Raw genomic sequence first — 22,337 nt, 5'->3', positions numbered from 1 at the left:
TGAAGAGGAGATAGTCTGAAGTTGGGTCAAAACACATTGACAGGACAGTGCACAACTGAGCTTTACTTGGCATCTAACCCTGCGCTGCATCCATTATGGGAGTGCTGGTGGGGCAGTGTAGAGAGTGCTTTACGATGTATCTAACCAGTGCTGTATGGAACCTGGAATGAGTGTTTGATGGGGCAGTGTAGAGACAGTGTCCCTAACCCACTTTACCTGCAGTGTTGGATGGGATGGGACAATTTACATCATATTGAACCTGTGCTGTACCTAACATTGGGTAACTGGTGATGACATTATGACAGGTATTACAGTTATAAAAAAGAGCAAATCACAAAGTATCTGCCATGACCCAGTGAGTAGAATTCTCACCTGAGACAGAAGACTTGAATTCAAGTCCCACTGTAGACACCTGGGCACATAATCCAGGGTAACACCATGCTGCAATACTGAGGAAAATCAGTACCGTAGTAGCAGCAGTGCTGAGGGAGTTCTGCACCATCAGAGCGGCAGTCCTGACGGAGTGCTGCACCATCAGAGTGGCAGTGCTGAGTGTGTGCTGCACCATCAGAGTGGCAGTGCGGAGGGGGTGCTGCACCATCAGAGCAGCAGTGCTCAGGGAATGCTGTGTCCAGAAAGCAACAGTGCTGAGGGGGTTCTGCACCATCACAACCGCAGTGCTGAGAGCGTGCTGCACCATTAGAGTGGCAGTGCTGAGGGGGTGCTACACCATCAGAGCAGCAGTGCTCAGGGAGTGCTGTGTCCACAGAGCAACAGTGCTGAGGGGGTCCTGCACCAACAGAACAGCAGTGCCGAGTGTGAGCTGCACCATCAGAGCGGCAGTACTGAGAGAGTGCTGCACCATCAGAGCGGAGTGCTGAGAGGGTGCAGCATCATCAGAGTGGCAGTGCGGAGGGAGTGCTGCACCATCAGAGTGGCAGTGCGGAGGGAGTGCTGCACCATCAGAGCGGCAGTGCTGAGGGAGTGCTGCATCATCAGAGTGGCAGTGTTGAGGGGGTTCTGCACAATTCATAGTGGCAGTGCGGAGGGAGTGCTGCACCATCAGAGCGGCAGTGCTGAGGGAGTGCTGCACCAGCAGAGTGGCAGTGCTGAGGGAGTGCTGCATCACCAGAGTGCCAGTGCTGAGGAAATGCTGCATCATCAGAGCAGCAGTGCTCAGGGAATGCTGTGTCCAGAGAGCAACAGTGCTGAGGGGGTTCTGCACCATCACAACCGCAGTGCTGAGTGCGTGCTGCACCATCAGAGTGGCAGTGCTGAGGGGGTGCTGCATCATCAGGGTGGTAATGCTGAGGGGGTGCTGCATCATCAGGGTGGCAATGCTGAGAGAGTGCTGCACCATCGGAGTGGCAGTGCTGAGAGTGTGCTGCACCATCAGAGCGGAGTGCTGAGGGTGTGCTGCACCATCAGAGTGGCAGTGCTGAGGGGGTGCTGCATCATCAGGGTGGCAATGCTGAGGGAGTGCTGCACCATCAGAGCGGCAGGGCTGAGAGAGTGCTGCACCATCGGAGTGGCGGTGCTGAGGGGGTGCTGCACCATCAGAGTGGCAGTGCTGAGGGGGTGCTGCACCATCGGAGTGGCGGTGCTGAGTGTGTGCTGCACCATCAGAGTGGCAGTGCTGAGGGAGTGCTGCATCATCAGAGCGGCAGTGCTGAGGGAGTGCTGCACCATCAGAGTGGCAATGCTGAGGCAGTGCTGCACCATCAGAGTGGCAGTGCTCAGAGAGTGCTGCACCATCAGAGTGGCAGTGCTGAGGGAGTGCTGCACCATCAGAGTGGCAGTGATGAGCATGTGCCGCATCATCAGAGTGGCAGTGCTGAGGGGGTGCTGCACCATCAGAGTGGCAGTGATGAGTATGTGCTGCATCATCAGAGTGGCAGTGCTGAGGGGGTGCTGCACCATCAGAGTGGCAGTGCTGGGGCGGAGCTGCATCATCAGAGTGGCAGTGCTGAGGGGATGCTGCATCATCAGAGTGGCAGTGCTGAGGGGGTGCTGCATCATCAGAGTGGCAGTGCTGAGAGAGTACTGCACCATCAGAGTGGCAGTGCTGAGGGGGTGCTGCACCATCAGAGTGGCAGTGCTGGGGAGGAGCTGCATCATCAGAGTGGCAGTGCTGAGGGGATACTGCATCATCAGAGCGGCAGTGTTGAGGGAGTGCTGTGTCCTCAGAGCAACAGTGCTGACGGAGTGCTGCACCATCAGAGAGAGTGGCAGTGCTGAGAGGGTTCTGCGCCATCAGAGCGGCAGTGCTGAGGGAGTGCTGAGTGTGTGCTGCACCATCAGAGCGGCAGTGCTGAGGGAGTGCTGAGTGTGTGCTGCACCATCAGAGTGGCAGTGCTGAGCGTGTGCTGCACCATCAGAGTGGCAGTGCTGAGGGTGTGCAGCATCATCAGAGCAGCAGTGCTCAGGGAGTGCTGTGTCCACAGAGCAATAGTGCTGAGGGGGTTCTGCACCATCAGAGTGGCAGTACTGAGAGTGTGCTGCACCATCAGAGCGGAGTGCTGAGGGTGTGTTGCATCATCAGAGTGGCAGTGCTGAGGGTGTGCTGCATCATCAGGGTGGCAATGCTGAGGGGGTGCTGCATCATCAGGGTGGCAATGCTGAGAGAGTGCTGCCCCATCAGAGTGGCAGTGCTGAGTGTGTGCTGCACCATCAGAGTAGCAGTGCTGAGAGAGTGTTGCATCATCAGAGTGGCAGTGCTGAGAGAGCGCTGCACCATCAGAGTGGCAGTGCTGAGTGTGTCCTGCACCATCAGAGTGGCAGTGCTGAGGGAGTGCTGCATCATCAGAGCGGCAGTGCTGAGAGAGTGCTGCACCATCGGAGTGGCGGTGCTGAGTGTGTGCTGCACCATCAGAGTGGCAGTGCTGAGTGTGTGCTGCACCATCAGAATGGCAGTGCTGGGGAGGAGCTGCATCATCAGAGTGGCAGTGCTGAGGGAGTGCTGCATCATCAGAGTGGCAGTGCTGAGGGAGTGCTGCATCATCTGAGTGGCAGTGCTGAGGGGGTGCTGCACACTCAGAGTGGCAGTGCTGGGGAGGTGCTGCATCATCAGAGCGGCAGTGCTCAGGGAGTGCTGCACCATCAGAGTGGCAGTGCTGAGGTAGTGTTGCATCATCAGAGCAGCAGTGCTCAGAGAGTGCTGTGTCCACAGAGCAACAGTGCTATGGGGGTGTTGCATCATCAGAGTGGCAGTGCTGAGGGGGTGCTGCATCATAAGGGTGGCAATGCTGAGGGAGTGCTGCACCATCAGAGCGGCAGGGCTGAGAGAGTGCTGCACCATCGGAGTGGCGGTGCTGAGGGGGTGCTGCACCATCAGAGTGGCAGTGCTGAGGGGGTGCTGCATCATCAGGGTGGAAATGCTGAGAGAGTGCTGCCCCATCAGAGTGGCAGTGCTGAGTGTGTGCTGCACCATCAGAGTGGCAGTGCTGAGAGAGTGTTGCATTATCAGAGTGGCAGTGCTGAGAGAGCGCTGCACCATCAGAGTGGCAGTGCTGAGTGTGTCCTGCACCATCAGAGTGGCAGTGCTGAGGGAGTGCTGCACCATCAGAGCGGCAGTGCTGAGAGAGTGCTGCACCATCGGAGTGGCGGTGCTGAGTGTGTGCTGCACCATCAGAGTGGCAGTGCTGAGTGTGTGCTGCACCATCAGAATGGCAGTGCTGGGGAGGAGCTGCATCATCAGAGTGGCAGTGCTGAGGGAGTGCTGCATCATCAGAGTGGCAGTGCTGAGTGTGTGCTGCAGCATCAGAATGGCAGTGCTGGGGAGGAGCTGCATCAGCAGAGTGGCAGTGCTGAGGGAGTGCTGCATTATCAGAGTGGCAGTGCTGAGGGGGTTCTGCACCATCAGAGTGGCAGTGCTGGGGAGGTGCTGCATCATCAGAGCGGCAGTGCTCAGGGAGTGCTGCACCATCAGAGTGGCAGTGCTGAGGTAGTGTTGCATCATCAGAGCAGCAGTGCTCAGAGAGTGCTGTGCCCACAGAGCAACAGTGCTGTGGGGGTTCTGCACCATCAGAGTGGCAGTGCTGAGGGGGTTCTGCACGATCAGAGCGGCAGTGCTGAGTGTGTGCTGCACCATCAGAGTGGCAGTGCTGAGGGAGTGCTGCACCATCAGAGCGGCAGTGCTGAGAGAGAGCTGCATCATCAGAGTGGCAGTGCTGAGGGGGTGCTGCACCATCGGAGTGGCGGTGCTGAGTGTGTGCTGCACCATCAGAGTGGCAGTGGTGAGGGGGTGCTGCATCACCAGATTGGCAATGCTGAGGCAGTGTTGCATCATCAGAGCAGCAGTGCTCAGGGAGTGCTGTGTCCACAGAGCAACAGTGCTGAGGGGGTGTTGCATCATCAGAGTGGCATTGCTGAGGAGGTGCTGCATCATAAGGGTGGCAATGCTGAGGGAGTGCTGCACCATCAGAGCGGCAGAGCTGAGAGAGTGCTGCACCATCGGAGTGGCGGTGCTGAGGGGGTGCTGCACCATCAGAGTGGCAGTGCTGAGGGGGTGCTGCACCATCGGAGTGGCGGTGCTGAGTGTGTGCTGCACCATCAGAGTGGCAGTGCTGAGGGAGTGCTGCATCATCAGAGCGGCAGTGCTGAGGGAGTGCTGCACCATCAGAGTGGCAACGCTGAGGGAGTGCTGCACCATCAGAGTGGCAGTGCTCAGAGAGTGCTGCACCATCAGAGTGGCAGTGCTGAGGGAGTGCTGCACCATCAGAGCGGCTGTGCTGAGTATGTGCTGCATCAACAGAGTGGCAGTGCTTCGAGAGTGCTGCACCATCAGAGTGGCAGTGATGAGCATGTGCTGCATCATCAGAGTGGCAGTGCTGAGGGGGTGCTGCACCATCAGAGTGGCAGTGATGAGTATGTGCTGCATCTTCAGAGTGGCAGTGCTGAGGGGTTGCTGCACCATCAGAGTGGCAGTGCTGAGGGAGTGCTGCACCATCAGAGTGGCAGTGCTGAGAGAGAGCTGCATCATCAGAGTGGCAATGCTGAGGGAGTGTTGCACCATCAGAGTGGCAGTGTTGAGGGGGTGCTGCATCATCAGAGTGGCAGTGCTGAGGGGGTGCTGCATCATCAGAGTGGCAGTGCTGAGAGAGTACTGCACCATCAGAGTGGCAGTGCTGAGGGGGTGCTGCATCATCAGAGTGGCAGTGCTTAGTGTGTGTTGCACCATCAGAGTGGCAGTGCTGAGAGAGTGCTGCATCATCAGAGTGGCAGTGCTGAGAGAGCGCTGCACCATCAGAGTGGCAGTGCTGAGTGTGTCCTGCACCATCAGAGTGGCAGTGCTGAGAGAGTGCTGCATCATCAGAGTGGCAGTGCTGAGAGAGTGCTGCACCATCAGAGTGGCAGTGTTGAGGGAGAGCTGCACCATCAGAGCGACAATGCTGAGGGAGTGCTGCACCATCAGAGTGGCGGTGCTGAGGGAGTGCTGCATCATCAGAGTGGCCGTGCTGAGGGAGTGCTGCACCATCAGAGAGAGCGGCAGTGCTGAGGGAGTGCTGAGTGTGTGCTGCACCATCAGAGTGGCAGTGCTGAGCGTCCGCTGCACCATCAGAGAGGCAGTGGTGAGGGGGTGCTGCATCACCAGATTGGCAATGCTGAGGCAGCAGTGCTCAGGGAGTGCTGTGTCCACAGAGCAACAGTGCTGAGGGGGTGTTGCATCATCAGAGTGGCAGTGCTGAGTGTGTGCTGCATCATCAGAGTGGCAGTGCTGAGGGAGTGCTGCATCATCAGAGTGGCAGTGCTGAGGGGGTTCTGCACCATCAGAGTGGCAGTGCTGGGGAGGTGCTGCATCATCAGAGTGGCAGTGCTGAGGGAGTGGTGCACCATCAGAACTGCAGTGCTGAGGGAGTGCTGACCCATCAGAACGGCAGTGTTGAGGGGGTTCTGCACCATCAGAGTGGCAGTGCTGTGGGAGACCTGCACCATCAGAATGGCAGTGCTGAGGGAGTGCTGACCCATCAGAGCGGCAGTGCTGAGAGAGTGCTGCACCATCGGAGTGGCGGTGCTGAGGGGGTGCTGCACCATCAGAGTGGCAGTGCTGAGAGAGAGGTGCATCATCAGAGTGGCAGTGCTGAGGGGGTTCTGCATCATCAGAGTGGCAGTGCTGAGAGAGTACTGCACCATCAGAGTGGCAGTGCTGACGGGGTGCTGCATCATCAGAGTGGCAGTGCTGAGGGAGTGCTGCACCATCAGAGTGGCAGTGCTGAGAGAGAGCTGCATCATCAGAGTGGCAGTGCTGAGGGGGTGCTGCATCATCAGAGTGGCAGTGCTGAGAGAGTACTGCACCATCAGAGTGGCAGTGCTGGGGAGGTGCTGCAACATCAGAGTGGCAATGCTGAGGGAGTGCTGCATCATCAGAGTGGCAGTGCTGAGAGTGTGCTGCATCATCAGAGTGGCAGTGCTGAGGGAGTGCTGCATCATCAGAGTGGCAGTGCTGAGGGGGTTCTGCACCATCAGAGTGGCAGTGCTGGGGAGGTGCTGCATCATCAGAGTGGCAGTGCTGAGGGAGTGGTGCACCATCAGAATGGCAGTGCTGAGGGAGTGCTGACCCATCAGAGCGGCAGTGTTGAGGGGGTTCTGCACCATCAGAGTGGCAGTGCTGTGGGAGACCTGCACCATCAGAATGGCAGTGCTGAGGGAGTGCTGACCCATCAGAGCGGCAGTGTTGAGGGAGTGCTGTGTCCTCAGAGTGGCAGTGCTGAGGGGGTGCTGCATCATCAGAGTGGCAGTGCTGAGGGAGTGCTGCATCATCAGAGTGGCAGTGCTGAGTGTGTGCTGCAGCATCAGAATGGCAGTGCTGGGGAGGAGCTGCATCAGCAGAGTGGCAGTGCTGAGGGAGTGCTGCATTATCAGAGTGGCAGTGCTGAGGGGGTTCTGCACCATCAGAGTGGCAGTGCTGGGGAGGTGCTGCATCATCAGAGCGGCAGTGCTCAGGGAGTGCTGCACCATCAGAGTGGCAGTGCTGAGGTAGTGTTGCATCATCAGAGCAGCAGTGCTCAGAGAGTGCTGTGCCCACAGAGCAACAGTGCTGTGGGGGTTCTGCACCATCAGAGTGGCAGTGCTGAGGGGGTTCTGCACGATCAGAGCGGCAGTGCTGAGTGTGTGCTGCACCATCAGAGTGGCAGTGCTGAGGGAGTGCTGCACCATCAGAGCGGCAGTGCTGAGAGAGTGCTGCACCATCGGAGTGGCGGTGCTGAGTGTGTGCTGCACCATCAGAGTGGCAGTGGTGAGGGGGTGCTGCATCACCAGATTGGCAATGCTGAGGCAGTGTTGCATCATCAGAGCAGCAGTGCTCAGGGAGTGCTGTGTCCACAGAGCAACAGTGCTGAGGGGGTGTTGCATCATCAGAGTGGCAGTGCTGAGGAGGTGCTGCATCATAAGGGTGGCAATGCTGAGGGAGTGCTGCACCATCAGAGCGGCAGAGCTGAGAGAGTGCTGCACCATCGGAGTGGCGGTGCTGAGGGGGAGCTGCACCATCAGAGTGGCAGTGCTGAGGGGGTGCTGCACCATCGGAGTGGCGGTGCTGAGTGTGTGCTGCACCATCAGAGTGGCAGTGCTGAGGGAGTGCTGCATCATCAGAGCGGCAGTGCTGAGGGAGTGCTGCACCATCAGAGTGGAAACGCTGAGGGAGTGCTGCACCATCAGAGTGGCAGTGCTCAGAGAGTGCTGCACCATCAGAGTGGCAGTGCTGAGGGAGTGCTGCACCATCAGAGCGGCTGTGCTGAGTATGTGCTGCATCAACAGAGTGGCAGTGCTTCGAGAGTGCTGCACCATCAGAGTGGCAGTGATGAGCATGTGCTGCATCATCAGAGTGGCAGTGCTGAGGGGGTGCTGCACCATCAGAGTGGCAGTGATGAGTATGTGCTGCATCTTCAGAGTGGCAGTGCTGAGGGGTTGCTGCACCATCAGAGTGGCAGTGCTGAGGGAGTGCTGCACCATCAGAGTGGCAGTGCTGAGAGAGAGCTGCATCATCAGAGTGGCAATGCTGAGGGAGTGTTGCACCATCAGAGTGGCAGTGTTGAGGGGGTGCTGCATCATCAGAGTGGCAGTGCTGAGGGGGTGCTGCATCATCAGAGTGGCAGTGCTGAGAGAGTACTGCACCATCAGAGTGGCAGTGCTGAGGGGGTGCTGCATCATCAGAGTGGCAGTGCTTAGTGTGTGTTGCACCATCAGAGTGGCAGTGCTGAGAGAGTGCTGCATCATCAGAGTGGCAGTGCTGAGAGAGCGCTGCACCATCAGAGTGGCAGTGCTGAGTGTGTCCTGCACCATCAGAGTGGCAGTGCTGAGAGAGTGCTGCATCATCAGAGTGGCAGTGCTGAGAGAGTGCTGCACCATCAGAGTGGCAGTGTTGAGGGAGAGCTGCACCATCAGAGCGACAATGCTGAGGGAGTGCTGCACCATCAGAGTGGCGGTGCTGAGGGAGTGCTGCATCATCAGAGTGGCCGTGCTGAGGGAGTGCTGCACCATCAGAGAGAGCGGCAGTGCTGAGGGAGTGCTGAGTGTGTGCTGCACCATCAGAGTGGCAGTGCTGAGCGTCCGCTGCACCATCAGAGAGGCAGTGGTGAGGGGGTGCTGCATCACCAGATTGGCAATGCTGAGGCAGCAGTGCTCAGGGAGTGCTGTGTCCACAGAGCAACAGTGCTGAGGGGGTGTTGCATCATCAGAGTGGCAGTGCTGAGTGTGTGCTGCATCATCAGAGTGGCAGTGCTGAGGGAGTGCTGCATCATCAGAGTGGCAGTGCTGAGGGGGTTCTGCACCATCAGAGTGGCAGTGCTGGGGAGGTGCTGCATCATCAGAGTGGCAGTGCTGAGGGAGTGGTGCACCATCAGAACTGCAGTGCTGAGGGAGTGCTGACCCATCAGAACGGCAGTGTTGAGGGGGTTCTGCACCATCAGAGTGGCAGTGCTGTGGGAGACCTGCACCATCAGAATGGCAGTGCTGAGGGAGTGCTGCACCATCAGAGCGGCTGTGCTGAGTATGTGCTGCATCAACAGAGTGGCAGTGCTTCGAGAGTGCTGCACCATCAGAGTGGCAGTGATGAGCATGTGCTGCATCATCAGAGTGGCAGTGCTGAGGGGGTGCTGCACCATCAGAGTGGCAGTGATGAGTATGTGCTGCATCTTCAGAGTGGCAGTGCTGAGGGGTTGCTGCACCATCAGAGTGGCAGTGCTGAGGGAGTGCTGCACCATCAGAGTGGCAGTGCTGAGAGAGAGCTGCATCATCAGAGTGGCAATGCTGAGGGAGTGTTGCACCATCAGAGTGGCAGTGTTGAGGGGGTGCTGCATCATCAGAGTGGCAGTGCTGAGGGGGTGCTGCATCATCAGAGTGGCAGTGCTGAGAGAGTACTGCACCATCAGAGTGGCAGTGCTGAGGGGGTGCTGCATCATCAGAGTGGCAGTGCTTAGTGTGTGTTGCACCATCAGAGTGGCAGTGCTGAGAGAGTGCTGCATCATCAGAGTGGCAGTGCTGAGAGAGCGCTGCACCATCAGAGTGGCAGTGCTGAGTGTGTCCTGCACCATCAGAGTGGCAGTGCTGAGAGAGTGCTGCATCATCAGAGTGGCAGTGCTGAGAGAGTGCTGCACCATCAGAGTGGCAGTGTTGAGGGAGAGCTGCACCATCAGAGCGACAATGCTGAGGGAGTGCTGCACCATCAGAGTGGCGGTGCTGAGGGAGTGCTGCATCATCAGAGTGGCCGTGCTGAGGGAGTGCTGCACCATCAGAGAGAGCGGCAGTGCTGAGGGAGTGCTGAGTGTGTGCTGCACCATCAGAGTGGCAGTGCTGAGCGTCCGCTGCACCATCAGAGAGGCAGTGGTGAGGGGGTGCTGCATCACCAGATTGGCAATGCTGAGGCAGCAGTGCTCAGGGAGTGCTGTGTCCACAGAGCAACAGTGCTGAGGGGGTGTTGCATCATCAGAGTGGCAGTGCTGAGTGTGTGCTGCATCATCAGAGTGGCAGTGCTGAGGGAGTGCTGCATCATCAGAGTGGCAGTGCTGAGGGGGTTCTGCACCATCAGAGTGGCAGTGCTGGGGAGGTGCTGCATCATCAGAGTGGCAGTGCTGAGGGAGTGGTGCACCATCAGAACTGCAGTGCTGAGGGAGTGCTGACCCATCAGAACGGCAGTGTTGAGGGGGTTCTGCACCATCAGAGTGGCAGTGCTGTGGGAGACCTGCACCATCAGAATGGCAGTGCTGAGGGAGTGCTGACCCATCAGAGCGGCAGTGCTGAGAGAGTGCTGCACCATCGGAGTGGCGGTGCTGAGGGGGTGCTGCACCATCAGAGTGGCAGTGCTGAGAGAGAGGTGCATCATCAGAGTGGCAGTGCTGAGGGGGTTCTGCATCATCAGAGTGGCAGTGCTGAGAGAGTACTGCACCATCAGAGTGGCAGTGCTGACGGGGTGCTGCATCATCAGAGTGGCAGTGCTGAGGGAGGGCTGCACCATCAGAGTGGCAGTGCTGAGAGAGAGCTGCATCATCAGAGTGGCAGTGCTGAGGGGGTGCTGCATCATCAGAGTGGCAGTGCTGAGAGAGTACTGCACCATCAGAGTGGCAGTGCTGGGGAGGTGCTGCAACATCAGAGTGGCAATGCTGAGGGAGTGCTGCATCATCAGAGTGGCAGTGCTGAGAGTGTGCTGCATCATCAGAGTGGCAGTGCTGAGGGAGTGCTGCATCATCAGAGTGGCAGTGCTGAGGGGGTTCTGCACCATCAGAGTGGCAGTGCTGGGGAGGTGCTGCATCATCAGAGTGGCAGTGCTGAGGGAGTGGTGCACCATCAGAATGGCAGTGCTGAGGGAGTGCTGACCCATCAGAGCGGCAGTGTTGAGGGGGTTCTGCACCATCAGAGTGGCAGTGCTGTGGGAGACCTGCACCATCAGAATGGCAGTGCTGAGGGAGTGCTGACCCATCAGAGCGGCAGTGTTGAGGGGGTTCTGCACCATCAGAGTGGCAGTGCTGAGGGGGTTCTGCATCATCAGAGCGGCAGTGTTGAGGGAGTGCTGTGTCCTCAGAGCAACAGTGCTGAGGGAGTGCTGCACCATCAGAGAGAGTGGCAGTGCTGAGAGGGTTCTGCGCCATCAGAGTGCCAGTGCTGAGAGAGTGCTGCATCATCAGAGTGGCAGTGCTGAGGGGGTGCTGCACCATCAGGATGGCAGTGCTGGGGAGGAACTGCATCATCAGAGTGGCAATGCTGAGGGAGTGCTGCACCATCAGAGAGCCAGTGTTGAGGGGGTTCTGCACCATCAGAGTGGCAGTGCTGAGGGGGTGCTGCATCATCAGAGCGGCAGTGTTGAGGGAGTGCTGTGTCCTCAGAGCAACAGTGCGGACGGAGTGCTGCACCATCAGAGAGAGTGGCAGTGCTGAGAGGGTTCTGCGCCATCAGAGCGGCAGTGCTGAGTGAGTGCTCAGTGTGCTGCACCATCAGAGCGGCAGTGCTGAGCGTGTGCTGCACCATCAGAGTGGCAGTGCGGAGGGAGTGTAGCATCATCAGAGCAGCAGTGCTCAGGGAGTGCTGTGTCCACAGAGCAATAATGCTGAGGGGGTTCTGCACCATCAGAGTGGCAGTACTGAGAGGGTGTTGCACCGTCAGAGCGGAGTGCTGAGGGTGTGTTGCATAATCAGAGTGGCAGTGCTGAGGGAGTGCTGCATCATCAGGGTGGCAGCGCTGAGTGTGTGCTGCACCATCAGAGTGGCAGTGCTGAGTGAGTGCTGCATCATCAGAGTGGCCGTGCTGAGAGAGTGCTGCATCATCAGAGTGGCAATGCTGAGGGAGTGCTGCATCATCAGAGTGGCAGTGCTGAGTGTGTGCTGCACCATCAGAGTGGCAGTGCTGAGGGAGTGCTGCATCATCAGAGTGGCAGTGCTGAGGGGGTTCTGCATCATCAGAGTGGCAGTGCTGAGGAGGCGCTGCATCATCAGAGTGGCAGTGCTGAGGGGGTGCTGCACCATCAGAGTGGCAGTGCTGGGGAGGAGCTGCATGATCAGAGTGGCAATGCTGAGGGAGTGCTGCACCATCAGAGCAGCAGTGTTGAGGGGGTTCTGCACCATCAGAGTGGCAGTGCTGAGGGGGTTCTGCATCATCAGAGTGGCAGTGTTGAGGGAGTGCTGTGTCATCAGAGCAACAGTGCTGACGGAGTGCTGCACCATCAGAGAGAGTGGCAGTGCTGAGAGGGTTCTGCGCCATCAGAGCGGCAGTGCTGAGGGAGTGCTGAGTGTGTGCTGCACCATCAGAGCGGCAGTGCTGAGGGAGTGCTGAGAGAGCGCTGCACCATCAGGGTGGCAGTGCTGAGAGAGTGCTGCATCATCAGAGTGGCAGTGCTGAGTGTGTCCTGCACCATCAGAGTGGCAGTGCTGAGAGAGTGCTGCATCATCAGAGTGGCAGTGCTGAGAGAGTGCTGCACCATCAGAGTGGCAGTGTTGAGGGAGAGCTGCACCATCAGAGCGACAATGCTGAGGGAGTGCTGCACCATCATAGTGGCGGTGCTGAGGGAGTGCTGCATCATCAGAGTGGCCGTGCTGAGGGGGTGCTGCATCACCAGATTGGCAATGCTGCGGCAGCAGTGCTCAGGGAGTGCTGTGTCCACAGAGCAACAGTGCTGAGGGGGTGTTGCATCATCAGAGTGGCTGTGCTGAGTGTGTGCTGCATCATCAGAGTGGCAGTGCTGAGGGAGTGCTGCATCATCAGAGTGGCAGTGCTGAGGGGGTTCTGCACCATCAGAGTGGCAGTGCTGGGGAGGTGCTGCATCATCAGAGTGGCAGTGCTGAGGGAGTGGTGCACCATCAGAACGGCAGTGCTGAGGGAGTGCTGACCCATCAGAACGGCAGTGCTGAGGGAGTGCTGACCCATCAGAACGGCAGTGTTGAGGGGGTTCTGCACCATCAGAGTGGCAGTGCTGAGGGAGTGGTGCACCATCAGAACGGCAGTGCTGAGGGAGTGCTGACCCATCAGAACGGCAGTGTTGAGGGGGTTCTGCACCATCAGAGTGGCAGTGCTGTGGGAGACCTGCACCGTCAGAATGGCAGTGCTGAGGGAGTGCTGACCCATCAGAGCGGCAGTGTTGAGGGGGTTCTGCACCATCAGAGTGGCAGTGCTGAGGGGGTTCTGCATCATCAGAGCGGCAGTGTTGAGGGAGTGCTGTGTCCTCAGAGCAACAGCGCTGAGGGAGTGCTGCTCCATCAGAGAGAGTGGCAGTGCTGAGAGGGTTCTGCACCATCAGAGTGGCAGTGCTGAGAGAGTGCTGCATCATCAAAGTGGCAGTGCTGAGGGGGTGCTGCACCATCAGAGTGGCAGTGCTGGGGAGGAGCTGCATCATCAGAGTGGCAATGCTGAGGGAGTGCTGCACCATCAGAGCGCCAGTGTTGAGGGGGTTCTGCACCATCAGAGTGGCAGTGCTGAGGGGGTGCTGCACAATCAGAGCGGCAGTGTTGAGGGAGTGCTGTGTCCTCAGAGCAACAGTGCTGACGGAGTGCTGCACCATCAGAGAGAGTGGCAGTGCTGAGAGGGTTCTGCGCCATCAGAGCGGCAGTGCTGAGTGAGTGCTCAGTGTGTGCTGCACCATCAGAGTGGCAGTGCTGAGCGTGTGCTGCACCATCAGAGTGGCAGTGCTGAGGGAGTGTAGCATCATCAGAGCAGCAGTGCTCAGGGAGTGCTGTGTCCACAGAGCAATAATGCTGAGGGGGTTCTGCACCATCTGAGTGGCAGTACTGAGAGGGTGTTGCACCATCAGAGCGGAGTGCTGAGGGGGTGTTGCATCATCTGAGTGGCAGTGCTGAGGGGGTGCTGCATCATCAGGGTGGCAGCGCTGAGTGTGTGCTGCACCATCAGAGTGGCAGTGCTGAGTGAGTGCTGCATCATCAGAGTGGCCGTGCTGAGAGAGTGCTGCATCATCAGAGTGGCCGTGCTGAGAGAGTGCTGCATCATCAGAGTGGCAGTGCTGAGGGGGTGCTGCACCATCAGAGTGGCAGTGCTGAGGGAGTGCTGCATCATCAGAGTGGCAGTGCTGAGGGGGTTCTGCACCATCAGAGTGGCAGTTCTGAGGGGGTTCTGCACCATCAGAGTGGCAGTGCTGGGGAGGTGCTGCATCATCAGAGTGGCAGTGCTGAGGGAGTGGTGCACCATCAGAATGGCAGTGCTGAGGGAGTGCTGACCAATCAGAGCGGCAGTGTTGAGGGGGTACTGCACCATCAGAGTGGCAGTGCTGTGGGAGACCTGCACCATCAGAATGGCAGTGCTGAGGGAGTGCTGACCCATCAGAGCGGCAGTGTTGAGGGGGTTCGGAACCATCAGAGTGGCAGTGCTGAGGGGGTTCTGTATTATCAGAGCGGCAGTGTTGAGGGAGTGCTGTGTCCTCAGAGCAACAGTGCTGAGGGAGTGCTGCACCATCAGAGAGAGTGGCAGTGCTCAGAGAATTCTGCACCATCAGAGTGGCAGTGCTGAGAGAGTGCTGCATCGTCAGAGTGGCAGTGCTGAGGGGGTGCTGCACCATCAGAGTGGCAGTGCTGGGGAGGAGCTGCATCATCAGAGTGGCAATGCTGAGGGAGTGCTGCACAATCAGAGCGGCAGTGTTGAGGGGGTTCTGCACCATCAGAGCGCCAGTGTTGAGGGGGTTCGGAACCATCAGAGTGGCAGTGCTGAGGGGGTTCTGCATTATCAGAGCGGCAGTGTTGAGGGAGTGCTGTGTCCTCAGAGCAACAGTGCTGAGGGAGTGCTGCACCATCACAGAGAGTGGCAGTGCTGAGAGGGTTCTGCGCCATCAGAGCGGCAGTGCTGAGGGAGTGCTGAGTGTGTGCTGCACCATCAGAGCGGCAGTTCTGAGGGAGTGATGAGTGTGTGCTGCACCATCAGAGTGGCAGTGCTGAGCGTGTGCTGCACCATCAGAGTGGCAGTGCTGAGGGTGTGTAGCATCATCAGAGCAGCAGGGCTCAGGGAGTGCTGTGTCCACAGAGCAATAGTGCTGAGGGGGTTCTGCACCATCAGAGTGGCAGTACTGAGAGTGTGCTGCACCATCAGAGTGGAGTGCTGAGGGTGTGTTGCAGCATCAGAGTGGCAGTGCTGGGGAGGTGCTGCATCATCAGAGTGGCAGTGCTGAGGGAGTGCTGCACCATCAGAATGGCAATGCTGAGGGAATGCTGCACCATCAGAGTGGTAGTGCTCAGAGATTGCTGCACCATCAGAGTGGCAGTGCTGAGGGAGTGCTGCACCATCAGAGAGGCTGTGCTGAGTATGTGCTGCATCAACAGAGTGGCAGTGCTGAGAGAGTGCTGCACCATCAGAGTGGCTGTGATGAGTATGTGCTGCATCATCAGAGTGGCAGTGCTGAGGGGGTGCTGCACCATCAGAGTGGCAGTGCTGAGGGAGTGCTGCACCATCAGAGTGGCAGTGCTGAGAGAGAGCTGCATCATCAGAGTGGCAATGCTGAGGGAGTGTTGCACCATCAGAGTGGCAGTGCTGAGGGGGTGCTGCATCATCAGAGTGGCAGTGCTGAGGGGGTGCTGCATCATCAGAGTGGCAGTGCTGAGAGAGTACTGCACCATCAGAGTGGCAGTGCTGAGGGAGTGCTGCACCATCAGAGTGGCAGTGCTGAGAGAGAGCTGCATCATCAGAGTGGCAGTGCTGAGAGAGTGCTGCACCATCAGAACGGCAGTGCTGAGGGAGTGCTGACCCATCAGAACGGCAGTGCTGAGGGAGTGCTGACCCATCAGAACGGCAGTGTTGAGGGGGTTCTGCACCATCAGAGTGGCAGTGCTGAGGGAGTGGTGCACCATCAGAACGGCAGTGCTGAGGGAGTGCTGACCCATCAGAACGGCAGTGTTGAGGGGGTTCTGCACCATCAGAGTGGCAGTGCTGTGGGAGACCTGCACCGTCAGAATGGCAGTGCTGAGGGAGTGCTGACCCATCAGAGCGGCAGTGTTGAGGGGGTTCTGCACCATCAGAGTGGCAGTGCTGAGGGGGTTCTGCATCATCAGAGCGGCAGTGTTGAGGGAGTGCTGTGTCCTCAGAGCAACAGCGCTGAGGGAGTGCTGCTCCATCAGAGAGAGTGGCAGTGCTGAGAGGGTTCTGCACCATCAGAGTGGCAGTGCTGAGAGAGTGCTGCATCATCAAAGTGGCAGTGCTGAGGGGGTGCTGCACCATCAGAGTGGCAGTGCTGGGGAGGAGCTGCATCATCAGAGTGGCAATGCTGAGGGAGTGCTGCACCATCAGAGCGCCAGTGTTGAGGGGGTTCTGCACCATCAGAGTGGCAGTGCTGAGGGGGTGCTGCACAATCAGAGCGGCAGTGTTGAGGGAGTGCTGTGTCCTCAGAGCAACAGTGCTGACGGAGTGCTGCACCATCAGAGAGAGTGGCAGTGCTGAGAGGGTTCTGCGCCATCAGAGCGGCAGTGCTGAGTGAGTGCTCAGTGTGTGCTGCACCATCAGAGTGGCAGTGCTGAGCGTGTGCTGCACCATCAGAGTGGCAGTGCTGAGGGAGTGTAGCATCATCAGAGCAGCAGTGCTCAGGGAGTGCTGTGTCCACAGAGCAATAATGCTGAGGGGGTTCTGCACCATCTGAGTGGCAGTACTGAGAGGGTGTTGCACCATCAGAGCGGAGTGCTGAGGGGGTGTTGCATCATCTGAGTGGCAGTGCTGAGGGGGTGCTGCATCATCAGGGTGGCAGCGCTGAGTGTGTGCTGCACCATCAGAGTGGCAGTGCTGAGTGAGTGCTGCATCATCAGAGTGGCCGTGCTGAGAGAGTGCTGCATCATCAGAGTGGCCGTGCTGAGAGAGTGCTGCATCATCAGAGTGGCAGTGCTGAGGGGGTGCTGCACCATCAGAGTGGCAGTGCTGAGGGAGTGCTGCATCATCAGAGTGGCAGTGCTGAGGGGGTTCTGCACCATCAGAGTGGCAGTTCTGAGGGGGTTCTGCACCATCAGAGTGGCAGTGCTGGGGAGGTGCTGCATCATCAGAGTGGCAGTGCTGAGGGAGTGGTGCACCATCAGAATGGCAGTGCTGAGGGAGTGCTGACCAATCAGAGCGGCAGTGTTGAGGGGGTACTGCACCATCAGAGTGGCAGTGCTGTGGGAGACCTGCACCATCAGAATGGCAGTGCTGAGAGAGTGCTGACCCATCAGAGCGGCAGTGTTGAGGGGGTTCGGAACCATCAGAGTGGCAGTGCTGAGGGGGTTCTGTATTATCAGAGCGGCAGTGTTGAGGGAGTGCTGTGTCCTCAGAGCAACAGTGCTGAGGGAGTGCTGCACAATCAGAGAGAGTGGCAGTGCTCAGAGAATTCTGCACCATCAGAGTGGCAGTGCTGAGAGAGTGCTGCATCGTCAGAGTGGCAGTGCTGAGGGGGTGCTGCACCATCAGAGTGGCAGTGCTGGGGAGGAGCTGCATCATCAGAGTGGCAATGCTGAGGGAGTGCTGCACAATCAGAGCGGCAGTGTTGAGGGGGTTCTGCACCATCAGAGCGCCAGTGTTGAGGGGGTTCGGAACCATCAGAGTGGCAGTGCTGAGGGGGTTCTGCATTATCAGAGCGGCAGTGTTGAGGGAGTGCTGTGTCCTCAGAGCAACAGTGCTGAGGGAGTGCTGCACCATCACAGAGAGTGGCAGTGCTGAGAGGGTTCTGCGCCATCAGAGCGGCAGTGCTGAGGGAGTGCTGAGTGTGTGCTGCACCATCAGAGCGGCAGTTCTGAGGGAGTGATGAGTGTGTGCTGCACCATCAGAGTGGCAGTGCTGAGCGTGTGCTGCACCATCAGAGTGGCAGTGCTGAGGGTGTGTAGCATCATCAGAGCAGCAGGGCTCAGGGAGTGCTGTGTCCACAGAGCAATAGTGCTGAGGGGGTTCTGCACCATCAGAGTGGCAGTACTGAGAGTGTGCTGCACCATCAGAGTGGAGTGCTGAGGGTGTGTTGCAGCATCAGAGTGGCAGTGCTGGGGAGGTGCTGCATCATCAGAGTGGCAGTGCTGAGGGAGTGCTGCACCATCAGAATGGCAATGCTGAGGGAATGCTGCACCATCAGAGTGGTAGTGCTCAGAGATTGCTGCACCATCAGAGTGGCAGTGCTGAGGGAGTGCTGCACCATCAGAGAGGCTGTGCTGAGTATGTGCTGCATCAACAGAGTGGCAGTGCTGAGAGAGTGCTGCACCATCAGAGTGGCTGTGATGAGTATGTGCTGCATCATCAGAGTGGCAGTGCTGAGGGGGTGCTGCACCATCAGAGTGGCAGTGCTGAGGGAGTGCTGCACCATCAGAGTGGCAGTGCTGAGAGAGAGCTGCATCATCAGAGTGGCAATGCTGAGGGAGTGTTGCACCATCAGAGTGGCAGTGCTGAGGGGGTGCTGCATCATCAGAGTGGCAGTGCTGAGGGGGTGCTGCATCATCAGAGTGGCAGTGCTGAGAGAGTACTGCACCATCAGAGTGGCAGTGCTGAGGGAGTGCTGCACCATCAGAGTGGCAGTGCTGAGAGAGAGCTGCATCATCAGAGTGGCAGTGCTGAGAGAGTACTGCACCATCAGAGTGGCAGTGCTGGGGAAGTGCTGCATCATCAGAGTGGCAATACTGAGGGAATGCTGCATCATCAGAGTCGCAGTGCTGAGTGTGTGCTGCATCATCAGAGTGGCAGTGCTGAGGGAGTGCTGCATCATCAGAGTGGCAGTGCTGAGGGAGTGCTGCACCATCAGAGTGGCAGTGCTGAGAGAGAGCTGCATCATCAGAGTGGCAGTGCTGAGGGGGTGCTGCATCATCAGAGTGGCAGTGCTGAGAGAGTACTGCACCATCAGAGTGGCAGTGCTGGGGAGGTGCTGCAACATCAGAGTGGCAATGCTGAGGGAGTGCTGCATCATCAGAGTGGCAGTGCTGAGTGTGTGCTGCATCATCAGAGTGGCAGTGCTGAGGGAGTGCTGCATCACCAGAGTGGCAGTGCTGAGTGGGTTCTGCACCATCAGAGTGGCAGTGCTGGGGAGGTGCTGCATCATCAGAGTGGCAGTGCTGAGAGAGTACTGCACCATCACAGCGGCTGTGCTGAGTATGTGCTGCATCAACATGAGTGGCAAAGCTGAGAGAGTGCTGCATCATCAGAGTGGCAGTGCTGAGGGGGTGCTGCATCATCAGAGTGGCAGTGCTGAGAGAGTACTGCACCATCAGAGTGGCAGTGCTGAGGGGGTGCTGCATCATCAGAGTGGCAGTGCTGAGGGAGTGCTGCACCATCAGAGTGGCAGTGCTGAGAGAGAGCTGCATCATCTGAGTGGCAGTGCTGAGGGGGTGCTGCATCATCAGAGTGGCAGTGCTGAGAGAGTACTGCACCATCAGAGTGGCAGTGCTGGGGAGGTGCTGCAACATCAGAGTGGCAATGCTGAGGGAGTGCTGCATCATCAGAGTGGCAGTGCTGAGTGTGTGCTGCATCATCAGAGTGGCAGTGCTGAGGGAGTGCTGCATCACCAGAGTGGCAGTGCTGAGTGGGTTCTGCACCATCAGAGTGGCAGTGCTGGGGAGGTGCTGCATCATCAGAGTGGCAGTGCTGAGGGAGTGCTGCACCATCAGAATGGCAATGCTGAGGGAATGCTGCACCATCAGAGTGGCAGTGCTCAGAGAGTGCTGCACCATCAGAGTGGCAGTGCTAAGGGAGTGCTGCACCATCAGAGAGGCTGTGCTGAGTATGTGCTGCATCAACAGAGTGGCAGTGCTGAGAGAGTGCTGCACCATCAGAGTGGCTGTGATGAGTATGTGCTGCATCATCAGAGTGGCAGTGCTGAGGGGGTGCTGCACCATCAGAGTGGCAGTGCTGAGGGAGTGCTGCACCATCAGAGTGGCAGTGCTGAGAGAGAGCTGCATCATCAGAGTGGCAATGCTGAGGGAGTGTTGCACCATCAGAGTGGCCGTGCTGAGGGGGTGCTGCATCATCAGAGTGGCAGTGCTGAGGGGGTTCTGCACCATCAGAGTGGCAGTGCTGGGGAGGTGCTGCATCATCAGAGTGGCAGTGCTGAGGGAGTGGTGCACCATCAGAATGGCAGTGCTGTGGGAGACCTGCACCATCAGAATGGCAGTGCTGAGGGAGTGCTGACCCATCAGTGCGGAAGTGTTGAGGGGGTTCTGCACCATCAGAGTGGCAGTGCTGAGGGGGTTCTGCATCATCAGAGCGGCAGTGCTGAGGGAGTGCTGACCCATCAGAGTGGCAGTGCTGAGTGTGTGCTGCACCATCAGAGTGGCAGTGCTGAGGGAGTGCTGCATCATCAGAGTGGCCGTGCTGAGGGAGTGCTGCACCATCAGAGAGAGCGGCAGTGCTGAGGAAGTGCTGAGTGTGTGCTGCACCATCAGAGTGGCAGTGCTGAGCGTCTGCTGCACCATCAGAGAGGCAGTGTTGAGGGGGTGATGCATCACCAGATTGGCAATGCTGAGGCAGTGTTGCATCATCAGAGCAGCAGTGCTCAGGGAGTGCTGTGTCCACAGAGCAACAGTGCTGAGGGGGTGTTGAATCATCAGAGTGGCAGTGCTGAGGGGGTGCTGCATCATAAGGGTGGCAATGCTGAGGGAGTGCTGCACCATCAGAGCGGCAGTGCTGAGAGAGTGCTGCACCATCGGAGTGGCGGTGCTGAGGGGGTGCTGCACCATCAGAGTGGCAGTGCTGAGGGGGTGCTGCACCATCGGAGTGGCGGTGCTGAGTGTGTGCTGCACCATCAGAGTGGCAGTGCTGAGGGAGTGCTGCATCATCAGAGCGGCAGTGCTGAGGGAGTGCTGCACCATCAGAGTGGCAATGCTGAGGGAGTGCTGCACCATCAGAGTGGCAGTACTCAGAGAGTGCTGCACCATCAGAGTGGCAGTGCTGAGGGAGTGCTGCACCATCAGAGCGGCTGTGCTGAGTCTGTGCTGCATCAACATAGTGGCAATGCTGAGAGAGTGCTGCACCATCAGAGTGGCAGTGATGAGTATGTGCTGCATCATCAGAGTGGCAGTTCTGAGGGGGTGCTGCACCATCAGAGTGGCAGTGCTGAGGGAGTGCTGCACCATCAGAGTGGCAGTGCTGAGAGAGAGCTGCATCATCAGAGTGGCAATGCTGATGGAGTGTTGCACCATCAGAGTGGCAGTGCTGAGGGGGTGCTGCATCATCAGAGTGGCAGTGCTGAGAGAGTACTGCACCATCAGAGCGGCTGTGCTGAGTATGTGCTGCATCAACAGAGTGGCAAAGCTGAGAGAGTGCTGCATCATCAGAGTGGCAGTGCTGAGGGGGTGCTGCATCATCAGAGTGGCAGTGCAGAGGGGGTGCTGCATCATCAGAGTGGCAGTGCTGAGGGAGTGCTGCATCACCAGAGTGGCAGTGCTGAGTGGGTTCTGCACCATCAGAGTGGCAGTGCTGGGGAGGTGCTGCATCATCAGATTGGCAGTGCTGAGGGAGTGCTGCACCATCAGAATGGCAATGCTGAGGGAATGCTGCACCATCAGAGTGGCAGTGCTCAGAGAGTGCTGCACCATCAGAGTGGCAGTGCTGAGGGAGTGCTGCACCATCAGAGTGGCAGTGCTGAGAGAGAGCTGCATCATCAGAGTGGCAATGCTGAGGGAGTGTTGCACCATCAGAGTGGCAGTGCTGAGGGGGTGCTGCATCATCAGAGTGGCAGTGCTGAGGGGCTGCTGCATCATCAGAGTGGCAGTGCTGAGAGAGTACTGCACCATCAGAGTGGCAGTGCTGAGGGGGTGCTGCATCATCAAAGTGGCAGTGCTGAGGGAGTGCTGCACCATCAAGGTGGCAGTGCTGAGAGAGAGCTGCATCATCAGAGTGGCAGTGCTGAGAGAGTACTGCACCATCAGAGTGGCAGTCTTGAGGAGGTGCTGCATCATCAGAGTGGCAATGCTGAGGGAATGCTGCATCATCAGAGTCGCAGTGCTGAGTGTGTGCTGCATCATCAGAGTGGCAGTGCTGAGGGAGTGCTGCATCATCAGAGTGGCAGTGCTGAGGGGGTTCTGCACCATCAGAGTGGCAGTGCTGGGGAGGTGCTGCATCATCAGAGTGGCAGTGCTGAGGGAGTGGTGCACCATCAGAATGGCAGTGCTGAGGGAGTGCTGACCCATCAGAGCGGCAGTGTTGAGGGGGTTCTGCACCATCAGAGTGGCAGTGCTGTGGGAGACCTGCACCATCAGAATGGCAGTGCTGAGGGAGTGCTGACCCATCAGAGCGGAAGTGTTGAGGGGGTTCTGCACCATCAGAGTGGCAGTGCTGAGGGGGTTCTGCATCATCAGAGCGGCAGTGTTGAGGGAGTGCTGACCCATCAGAGTGGCAGTGCTGAGTGTGTGCTGCACCATCAGAGTGGCAGTGCTGAGGGAGTGCTGCATCATCAGAGTGGCCGTGCTGAGGGAGTGCTGCACCATCAGAGAGAG

The 22,337-nt window shown here is 58.2% G+C and overlaps 1 protein-coding gene across 2 annotated transcripts in view; it reads right to left on the bottom strand.

Annotated features, from left to right (window-relative positions):
- Nucleotides 1-22,337, bottom strand: part of LOC140384428 (deformed epidermal autoregulatory factor 1 homolog) — a 201,151-nt gene that overhangs the window by 3,566 nt on the left and 175,248 nt on the right. The gene's annotated exons all lie outside the window — the stretch shown is intronic.

Source organism: Scyliorhinus torazame, chromosome 10 (genome assembly GCF_047496885.1).
Source record: "Scyliorhinus torazame isolate Kashiwa2021f chromosome 10, sScyTor2.1, whole genome shotgun sequence".
NCBI lineage: Eukaryota > Metazoa > Chordata > Chondrichthyes > Carcharhiniformes > Scyliorhinidae > Scyliorhinus > Scyliorhinus torazame.
This window is presented reverse-complemented; position numbering and strand designations above follow the sequence as displayed.